Genomic DNA, 12,293 nt, shown 5'->3' on the forward strand with positions numbered 1-12,293 from the left:
CTAGTGGTTAGAGCGTTGGACTAGTAACCGGAAGGTTGCAAGTTCAAACCCCCGAGCTGACAAGTTACAAATCTGTCGTTCTGCCCCTGAACAGGCAGTTAACCCACTGTTCGTAGGCCGTTATTGTAAATAAGAATTTCTTCTTAACTAACTTTTTTTTGTTTTTTTGCCGATGACACAGTGGTAGACCTGATCACCGACAACAACAAGACAGCCTATAGGGAGGAGGTCAGAGACGTGGCCGTGTGGTGCCAGGACAACAGCCTCCTCAATGCGATCAACACAAAGGAGATGATTGTGGACTACATGAAAAAGAGGACCGATCATGCCCCCACTCTCATCGACGGGGCTGCAGTGGAGCAAGTTGAGAGCTTCAAGTTCCTTGGTGTCCACATCACCAACAAATTAACATGGTCCAAGCACACCATGACAGTCGTGAAGCACGCACGACAAGATCAGATCCTGGATCCTCAGATCCTCAAAAGGTTATACAGCTGCACCATCGAGAGCATTCTGACGGGTTGCATCACTGCCTGGTATGGCAACTGCTCGGTCCTGCCATCCAGGACCTCTACACCAGGCGGTGTCAGAGGAAGGCCCAGAAAATTGTTAAAGACTTAAAGATTTGATTTGTAATGATCAAGCTGTTTAAATCAGCTTCTTGGCAAAAGAGAAATGCTCACTAACAGGGATGTAAACACATTTGTGCACAACATTTGAGAGAAATAAGCTTTTTGTGCGTATGGACAATTTCTGGGATCTTTTATTTCAGCTCATAAACATGGGACTAACACTTTACATGTTGCGTTTATATTTTTATTGAGTGTTCAATATATGTATATATTTTTTAAATTTAATCTCAGATTATTTTTTTTATTACTATTTTCAACAGAGCTATTTGGTTGATTTTGTGGTCTCAAACCAGTGAGTTTACTAACATTCTCTCAGATTTAATTATTGATGGAGAAAGTGGGAATGTTGTTCCCTTATAATTGCTACATTTACTATTCATATAGCATTAAAAACAGCTTTCTAGATTGCATTTTGGAGAAAAAAATGGTGATGTGAATATTAAGTTGCGACACAACCTGGTCTAATTTGGGTCCCATGGAAAAACACTCTTTTTCCACTGTTTTTATCTCGGTCTCTAAGTGCTCTTCTCACCGGTACTCTCCCTCTTTCAATACGAATCTATAGTTGTGCTTCTATGATCAAGAGGAGAGTACGGTTCAGGCAACCACAGCTCACATGTTAGGGAACGAGAGCTTTAAATCAGCCTGCCAGGCATTAAGGGGGAAGTCAAGTACTCAGCATGTTAATATTCAAAAGCAACATCACCACCATTTCTTTTTTATAAAGAATAGACGTAGGGACATCTCTCTGCTCTGGCTTTCATCCATGTGACTCATCTGTCATCTAAGCATCTGCCAGGTGGCTGGCGGCACCATTCAGCCCTCACTGGCCAATCACAGCTCAAGGACCCGATTTGCAGATTGTATAGGGGAGGTGTGTGAAACCTGGTCAGGCAGGAGTGTCTTCAGAATTAGAACAGAACAAACACAGTGGCTCACGGGTCATTGAGAATAACATCTCATGTGGACTGTACCACAAAGCAGAGTGTAGGGGGTCTAGGAGTGCAATGGAAAGGATGGCAGCCTTCCGACCCACGTTATCCACCTTAAACCGGATGTCTGCAGACCTATCTATACGCTGACATTTCCCCACAGCCCTACTTTACCTTAGAATTCAGGTACAAGTGTTTTTTTTCCAATTATCAGAGGATATATTTTCATCCAACTTTTAATCTAGAACCTGTGTAATGCATAATACACCTTAAATCCGGGATGAAAAATGAACTGCCAACAAATTCACCTAGCCTTATGAATCACTGTGGAATTAGTGGTGTGTGTGTGTCTGTGCCATGTGTGTGCTCGTGTCTGTGGCACACGATAAGGGAGTCCATTACCGCAGGTATAAATTGATTTTATTACAGCGGCTTAATACTTTGGGGTGGATTTCAGAAGCTCTGTGTATCATACCCCTGCAAGATAACCTCTATGGATGGTCCCTGTTAGTTTAGGCCCTCCACTACATCCATTTGTTTTCAATTAGTCTAAATGGAAAGCACCATCATTACCGGGAGAGATCTACTCCAACTGGATGGGGAAGCTAAATGTATCTCTGAATCTCCGAAGCCCGTCTCTTCTCTCTCTCTCTCGGCCCCATAATAAGGATTGATGAGGATGGCGAGGAGTTTGTTTTGGGTGCCAGTTGACTGGTGTGTCTGTTTATCAAAACATTTTGTAATCGACTCCGTCTATATTCCAATATCCTCTCTGAGGGGTGCCTCTGATAACAACATACTGTATTAGCAATATCCATATCACCGCCATATTCATATCACCGTACTTCCCTTCATTACCAAAATGGAAAAAGTAACATCATTTCCTCCGTTAGGGGGTAGAGTTGCAGTGAGACCTCGGTGCTGACAACATGGCTGTCTGTGCCTACAGTCTCTCTCTGGCAGCCAGGCATAAAACTGTCCATTGGAAGACAGAGATCATGTAGGTGCATGATTAGGAATCATGTTGTTATCAATGCTGGGGGAGGGGGGGGGGGGGGTGTTGAGAGATTACCTTTAGCCCCCTACACTCACCAACCCTCAGTTAGTGCTGGAGTAGGAATGATATTAGGTAGCGATAGCTACATTAGTTGGCTGAACTTTTGTCAAAACTCTGGTAATTTTCATCCTATAGTTCAACATGTTTTCAGCACTTTTATTTCCATGACTGATCAAAACTAATTTGCTCATGCTCTCTCTCGTCTCTTCGCAGCATCAAATCCCAGCATCGAATCGCAATATATATAGAATCGTGATAATCGCAATACATATCGTATCGGCACCTAAGTATCGTGAAAATATCGTATCATGAGGCCCCTGACAATCCCCAGCCCTAATGTAGAAATATCGTGAGTGTCTGGGTAGGAGTGAAGCAGGTGAGATGTATTGTGAGTGTCTGAGTAGGATTGAAGCAGGTGAGATATATCAGTGAGTGTAAACATACAAGTCGTTTGCCCTTTTTCATACAGTGTGTAATACACAGATTTCAGCATGACTGTGCTAGGGCCTGTGTTTATGTGTGAGCCCTCCGGGGTCATATCCTTTCCAATTTCCCTCAGTGAGTTCAGCTGTGGTTCAGGCTCTTTGATCAGGGATGTTGAGAGGCCCATTGGCAGCTGGCTCCTCAACCAAGTGATGTTCCTCACCAAGCAAGGAGTTCCGGTAAGCAGCAGGGGAGACACAGACATCCTCCCAGCCAGTCTCCACGGATCAAACCCAGCTCTCCCAGGGACCGGGAACATCAACCATCAAAGGGATCCCAGCCGCTTTTCTTCAAAGCCACTAAATATCACTACACTACAGCGTGGTGTCTGTCCTGCTTTGTCAAACTACAGACATTGCTACATGCCCTGATACACTGTTTTGGGCGGAGTTAATATCATGGTACCAGATTCCAACATTTTAGGTTAGTATTTGAAGAGCACTCACCGCGATCACTCAGGAGTCAAAGTCTTCGTAAGTCTCAGTAAAAACATGAAATAACAAAGCAATAAAAACAACATGGAGATAAAAGGTGAATTCCAGTGGAATGAATATGCATGTTAACCCAGGTTACAGCTTCCAATAAACAAGAAATGTAATATAAAATTAATTTCATATGACCTATCAGAGAGGAGCCATTAGGACTGATGATGTCAGAATGCTGTTCCTCGACTGCAGGTCAGCTATCAACACCATAGTGTCCTCTAAGCTCGTCACTAAGATCAAGGCCTTGGGTCTGAACCCTGACCTGAAAAACTAGATCCTAGATTTCCTGACGGGCTGATCCCAGGTGGTGAGGGTAGGCAACACCTCCTCCATGCTGACCCTCAACACAGGGGCTCAGGGGTGCGTGCTCAGCCGACTCCTGTAATCCCTGTTCACCCATGACTGCGTGGCCACGCACGACTCCAACTCAAATCATTAAGTTTGCAGACAACATTACAGTGGTAGGGCTGGTTACCAACAATGACGAGATGGCGTACAGAGAGGAAGTTAGAGCCCTGGCAGAGTGGTGCAAGGAACATAACCTCTCCCTCAACGTCAACAAAACGAAGGAGCTGATCATGGACTACAGGAGACAGAGGGCGCATGCCCCCATCCTCATCGACGAGGCTGCAGTGGATAGGGTCAAAATCTTCAAGTTCCTCTGCGTGCACATCATTGAGGACCTGAAATGGTCTCGCCACACAGACACCATGGTGAAGAAGATGCAAAAGTGCCTCTACAACCTCAGGAGGCTGAAGAAATTTGGCATTGCCCTTTAAGACCCTCACAAACTTATACAGATGCACGAGGGCATTCTGTCGGGCTGCATCCCCGTCTGGTACGGCAACTGCACCGCCCTCAACCGCAACTCCAGAGGGTGGTGCGGTTAGGCATAACGCATAACCGGGGTGATGTCAAAGGATGACCAAGAAGATCATGAAGGAACTCAGTCACCCGAGCCACAGACTGTTCACTCGGCTACAGTCTGACAGACAGAGAAAGTGCAGGTGCTAGGCTTGAGAGTCCAGAAATCAACTATCGCCAGACCAGTAGACTGTTGGACAGGTTATATTACCATTAGACTGTTGGACAGCTTCTATTACCATCAGACTGTTGAACAGCTTCTATTACCATCAGACTGTTGTACAGCTTCAACTACCATCAGACTGTTGGACATCTTCTATTACCATCAGACTGTTCTACAGCTTCAACTACCATCAGACTGTTGTACAGCTTCAACTACCATCAGACTGTTAGACATCTTCTATTACCATCAGACTGTTGAACAGCTTCTATTACCATCAGACTGTTGAACAGCTTCTATTACCATCAGACTGTTGTACAGCTTCAACTACCATCAGACTGTTAGACATCTTCTATTACCATCAGACTGTTGAACAGCTTCTATTACCATCAGACTGTTGAACAGCTTCTATTACTATCAGACTGTAGAACAACTTCTATTACCATCAGACTGTTGTACAGCTTCTATTACCATCAGACTGTTAGACATCTTCTATTACCATCAGACTGTAGAACAGATTCTATTACCATCAGACTGTAGAACAACTTCTATTACCATCAGACTGTTGAACAGCTTCTACTACCATCCGACTGTTGAAAAGCTTCTATTACCATCAGACTGTTGAACAGCTTCAATTACCATCAGACTGTTGAACAGCTTCTATTACCATCAGACTGTTGAACAGCTTCAACTACGATCAGACTGTTATACATCTTCTATTACCATCAGACTGTAGAACAACTTCTATTACCATCAGACTGTTGTACAGCTTCTATTACCATCAGACTGTTAGACATCTTCTATTACCATCAGACTGTAGAACAGATTCTATTACCATCAGACTGTAGAACAACTTCTATTACCATCAGACTGTTGAACAGCTTCTATTACCATCAGACTGTTGAACAGCTTCTATTACCATCAGACTGTTAAACAGCTTCTATTACCATCAGACTGTTATACATCTTCTATTACCATCAGACTGTAGAACAACTTCTATTACCATCAGACTGTTGTACAGCTTCTATTACCATCAGACTGTTAGACATCTTCTATTACCATCAGACTGTAGAACAGATTCTATTACCATCAGACTGTAGAACAACTTCTATTACCATCAGACTGTTGAACAGCTTCTATTACCATCAGACTGTTGAACAGCTTCTATTACCATCAGACTGTAGAACAACTTCTATTACCATCAGACTGTTGAACAGCTTCTATTACCATCAGACTGTAGAACAACTTCTATTACCATCAGACTGTTGTACAGCTTCTATTACCATCAGACTGTTAGACATCTTCTATTACCATCAGACTGTAGAACAGATTCTATTACCATCAGACTGTAGAACAACTTCTATTATCAGGCCATCAGATGGTTGGACAGCATCCATTACCAGACCATCAGACTGTTGAACAGCTTCAACTACCATCAGACTGTTGAACAGATTCTATTACCATCAGACTGTTGAACAGCTTCTATCACCATCAGACTGTTGAACAGCTTCTATTACATCAGACTGTTGAAATGCTTCTATTACATCAGACTGTTGAAAAGCTTCTATTACCATCAGACTGTTGAACAGCTTCTATCACCATCAGACTGTTGAACAACTTATATTACCATCAAACAGTTGAACAGCTTCTATCACCATCAGACTGTTGAACAACTTCTATTACCATCAGACTGTTGAACCGCTTCTATTACCATCAGACTGTTGAACAACTTCAATTACCATCAGACTATTGAACAGCTTCTATTACCATCAGACTGTTGAACAGCTTCTATTACCATCAGACTGTTGAACAGCTTCTATTACCATCAGACTGTTAAACAGCTTCTATTACCATCAGACTGTTATACATCTTCTATTACCATCAGACTGTAGAACAACTTCTATTACCATCAGACTGTTGTACAGCTTCTATTACCATCAGACTGTTAGACATCTTCTATTACCATCAGACTGTAGAACAGATTCTATTACCATCAGACTGTAGAACAACTTCTATTACCATCAGACTGTTGAACAGCTTCTATTACCATCAGACTGTTGAACAGCTTCTATTACCATCAGACTGTAGAACAACTTCTATTACCATCAGACTGTTGTACAGCTTCTATTACCATCAGACTGTTAGACATCTTCTATTACCATCAGACTGTAGAACAGATTCTATTACCATCAGACTGTAGAACAACTTCTATTATCAGGCCATCAGATGGTTGGACAGCATCCATTACCAGACCATCAGACTGTTGAACAGCTTCAACTACCATCAGACTGTTGAACAGATTCTATTACCATCAGACTGTTGAACAGCTTCTATCACCATCAGATTGTTGAACAGCTTCTATTACATCAGACTGTTGAACAGCTTCTATTACATCAGACTGTTGAAAAGCTTCTATTACCATCAGACTGTTGAACAACTTCTATTACCATCAGACTGTTGAACAGCTTCTATTACATCAGACTGTTGAAATGCTTCTATTACATCAGACTGTTGAAAAGCTTCTATTACCATCAGACTGTTGAACAGCTTCTATCACCATCAGACTGTTGAACAACTTATATTACCATCAAACAGTTGAACAGCTTCTATCACCATCAGACTGTTGAACAACTTCTATTACCATCAGACTGTTGAACCGCTTCTATTACCATCAGACTGTTGAACAACTTCAATTACCATCAGACTGTTGAACAGCTTCTATCACCATCAGACTGTTGAACAACTTCTATTACAATCAGACTGTTGAAAAGCTTCTATTACCATCAGACTGTTGAACAACTTCAATTACCATCAGACTGTTGAACAGCTTCTATTACATCAGACTGTTGAAAAGCTTCTATTACCATCAGACTGTTGAACAGCTTCTATTACATCAGACTGTTGAAAAGCTTCTATTACCATCAGACTGTTGAACAGCTTCTATTACATCAGACTGTTTAAAAGCTTCTATTACCATCAGACTGTTGAACAGCTTCTATTACATCAGACTGTTGAAAAGCTTCTATTACCATCAGACTGTTGAACAACTTCTATTACATCAGACTGTTGAAAAGCTTCTATTACCATCAGACTGTTGGACAGCTTCTATTACCATCAGACTGTTGTACAGCTTCAACTACCATCAGACTGTTGGACATCTTCTATTACCATCAGACTGTTCTACAGCTTCAACTACCATCAGACTGTTGTACAGCTTCAACTACCATCAGACTGTTAGACATCTTCTATTACCATCAGACTGTTGAACAGCTTCTATTACCATCAGACTGTTGAACAGCTTCTATTACCATCAGACTGTTGTACAGCTTCAACTACCATCAGACTGTTAGACATCTTCTATTACCATCAGACTGTTGAACAGCTTCTATTACCATCAGACTGTTGAACAGCTTCTATTACTATCAGACTGTAGAACAACTTCTATTACCATCAGACTGTTGTACAGCTTCTATTACCATCAGACTGTTAGACATCTTCTATTACCATCAGACTGTAGAACAGATTCTATTACCATCAGACTGTAGAACAACTTCTATTACCATCAGACTGTTGAACAGCTTCTACTACCATCCGACTGTTGAAAAGCTTCTATTACCATCAGACTGTTGAACAGCTTCAATTACCATCAGACTGTTGAACAGCTTCTATTACAATCAGACTGTTGAACAGCTTCAACTACGATCAGACTGTTATACATCTTCTATTACCATCAGACTGTAGAACAACTTCTATTACCATCAGACTGTTGTACAGCTTCTATTACCATCAGACTGTTAGACATCTTCTATTACCATCAGACTGTAGAACAGATTCTATTACCATCAGACTGTAGAACAACTTCTATTACCATCAGACTGTTGAACAGCTTCTATTACCATCAGACTGTTGAACAGCTTCTATTACCATCAGACTGTTAAACAGCTTCTATTACCATCAGACTGTTATACATCTTCTATTACCATCAGACTGTAGAACAACTTCTATTACCATCAGACTGTTGTACAGCTTCTATTACCATCAGACTGTTAGACATCTTCTATTACCATCAGACTGTAGAACAGATTCTATTACCATCAGACTGTAGAACAACTTCTATTACCATCAGACTGTTGAACAGCTTCTATTACCATCAGACTGTTGAACAGCTTCTATTACCATCAGACTGTAGAACAACTTCTATTACCATCAGACTGTTGAACAGCTTCTATTACCATCAGACTGTAGAACAACTTCTATTACCATCAGACTGTTGTACAGCTTCTATTACCATCAGACTGTTAGACATCTTCTATTACCATCAGACTGTAGAACAGATTCTATTACCATCAGACTGTAGAACAACTTCTATTATCAGGCCATCAGATGGTTGGACAGCATCCATTACCAGACCATCAGACTGTTGAACAGCTTCAACTACCATCAGACTGTTGAACAGATTCTATTACCATCAGACTGTTGAACAGCTTCTATCACCATCAGACTGTTGAACAGCTTCTATTACATCAGACTGTTGAACAGCTTCTATTACATCAGACTGTTGAAAAGCTTCTATTACCATCAGACTGTTGAACAACTTCTATTACCATCAGACTGTTGAACAGCTTCTATTACATCAGACTGTTGAAATGCTTCTATTACATCAGACTGTTGAAAAGCTTCTATTACCATCAGACTGTTGAACAGCTTCTATCACCATCAGACTGTTGAACAACTTATATTACCATCAAACAGTTGAACAGCTTCTATCACCATCAGACTGTTGAACAACTTCTATTACCATCAGACTGTTGAACCGCTTCTATTACCATCAGACTGTTGAACAACTTCAATTACCATCAGACTGTTGAACAGCTTCTATCACCATCAGACTGTTGAACAACTTCTATTACAATCAGACTGTTGAAAAGCTTCTATTACCATCAGACTGTTGAACAACTTCAATTACCATCAGACTGTTGAACAGCTTCTATTACATCAGACTGTTGAAAAGCTTCTATTACCATCAGACTGTTGAACAGCTTCTATTACATCAGACTGTTGAAAAGCTTCTATTACCATCAGACTGTTGAACAGCTTCTATTACATCAGACTGTTGAAAAGCTTCTATTACCATCAGACTGTTGAACAGCTTCTATTACATCAGACTGTTGAAAAGCTTCTATTACCATCAGACTGTTGAACAACTTCTATTACATCAGACTCTTGAAAAGCTTCTATTACCATCAGACTGTTGGACAGCTTCTATTACCATCAGACTGTTGAAAAGCTTCTATTACCATCAGACTGTTGAAAAGCTTCTATTACATCAGACTGTTGAACAGATTCTATTACCATCAGACTGTTGAAAAGCTTCTATTACCATCAGACTGTTGAACAACTTCAATTACCATCAGACTGTTGAACAGCTTCTATCACCATCAGACTGTTGAACAACTTCTATTACAATCAGACTGTTGAAAAGCTTCTATTACCATCAGACTGTTGAACAACTTCAATTACCAGACTGTTGAACAGCTTCTATTACATCAGACTGTTGAAAAGCTTCTATTACCATCAGACTGTTGAAAAGCTTCTATTACCATCAGACTGTTGAACAGCTTCTATTACCATCAGACTGTTGAACAGCTTCTATTACATCAGACTGTTGAAAAGCTTCTATTACCATCAGACAGTTGAACAGCTTCTATTACATCAGACTGTTGAAAAGCTTCTATTACCATCAGACTGTTGGACAGCTTCTATTACCATCAGACTGTTGAAACGCTTCTATTACCATCAGACTGTTGAAAAGCTTCTATTACATCAGACTGTTGAACAGCTTCTATTACCATCAGACTGTTGAACAGCTTCTATTACCATCAGACTGTTGAACAGCTTCTACTACCATCAGACTGTTGAACAGCTTCTATTACCATCAGACTGTTGAACAGCTTCTACTACAATCAGACTGTTGAACAGCTTCTATTACCATCAGACTGTTGAACAGCTTCTATTACCATCAGACTGTTGAACAGCTTCTATTACCATCAGACTGTTGAACAGCTTCTATTACCATCAGACTGTTGAACAGCTTCTATTACCATCTGACTGTTGAAAAGCTTCTATTACCATCAGACCAGCTTCTATTACCATCAGACTGTTGAACAGCTTCTATTACCATCAGACTGTTGAACAGCTTCTACTACCATCAGACTGTTGAACAGCTTCTATTACCATCAGACTGTTGAACAGCTTCTCAGACTACCATCAGACTGTTGAACAGCTTCTATTACCATCAGACTGTTGAACAGCTTCTATTACCATCAGACTGTTGAACAACTTCTATTACCATCAGACTGTTGAACAGCTTCTGTTGAACAGCTTCTATTACCATCAGACTGTTGAACAGCTTCTATTACCATCAGACTGTTGAACAGCTTCTTCTATTACCATCAGACTGTTAGACATCTTCTATTACCATCAGACTGTTGAACAGCTTCTATTACCATCAGACTGTTGAACAGCTTCTACTACCATCAGACTGTTGAACAGCTTCTATTACCATCAGACTGTTGAAAAGCTTCTATTACCATCAGACTGTTGAAAAGCTGTTTGTATTACCATCAGACTGTTGAACAGCTTCTATTACCATCAGACTGTTGAACAGCTTCTACTGTTACCATCCGACTGTTGAAAAGCTTCTATTACCATCAGACTGTTGAACAGCTTCTATTACCATCAGACTGTTGAACAGCTTCTATCACCATCAGACTGTTGCTTCTATTACAGACTGTTCTATTACCATCAGACTGTTGAACAGCTTCTATCACCATCAGACTATTGACAGCTTCTATTACCATCAGACTGTTGAACAGCTTCTATTACCATCAGACTGTTGAACAGCTTCTATTACCATCAGACTGTAGAACAACTTCTATTACCATCAGACTGTAGAACAACTTCTATTACCATCAGACTGTTAGACATCTACTATTACCATCAGACTGTAGAACAGCTTCTATTACCATCAGACTGTAGAACAACTTCTATTACCATCAGACTGTTGAACAGCTTCTATTACCATCAGACTGTTCTACAGCTTCAACTACCATCAGACTGTTAGACATCTTCTATTACCATCAGACTGTTAGACATCTTCTATTACCATCAGACTGTTGAACAGCTTCTATTATCATCAGACTGTTGAACAGCTTCTATTACCATCAGACTGTTGAACAGCTTCTATTACCATCAGACTGTTGAACAGCTTCTATTATCAGGCCATCAGATGGTTGGACAGCATCCATTACCAGACCATCAGACTGTTGAACAGCTTCTATTACCATCAGACTGTTGAACAGCTTCTATTACATCAGACTGTAGAACAACTTCTATTACCATCAGACTGTTGAACAGCTTCTATTACATCAGACTGTTGAAATGCTTCTATTACATCAGACTGTTGAAAAGCTTCTATTACCATCAGACTGTTGAACAGCTTCTATCACCATCAGACTGTTGAACAACTTATATTACCATCAAACAGTTGAACAGCTTCTATTACCATCAGACTGTTGAACAACTTCAATTACCATCAGACTGTTGAACAGCTTCTATTACATCAGACTGTTGAAAAGCTTCTATTACCATCAGACTGTTGAACAGCTTCTATTACATCAG

General features: G+C 40.6%; 1 pseudogene; it reads right to left on the minus strand.

Annotated features, from left to right (window-relative positions):
- Positions 1-12,293, minus strand: part of LOC135573691 (small ribosomal subunit protein uS5m-like) — a 145,573-nt pseudogene that overhangs the window by 15,249 nt on the left and 118,031 nt on the right.

This window comes from Oncorhynchus nerka, linkage group LG10, assembly GCF_034236695.1.
Source record: "Oncorhynchus nerka isolate Pitt River linkage group LG10, Oner_Uvic_2.0, whole genome shotgun sequence".
NCBI lineage: Eukaryota > Metazoa > Chordata > Actinopteri > Salmoniformes > Salmonidae > Oncorhynchus > Oncorhynchus nerka.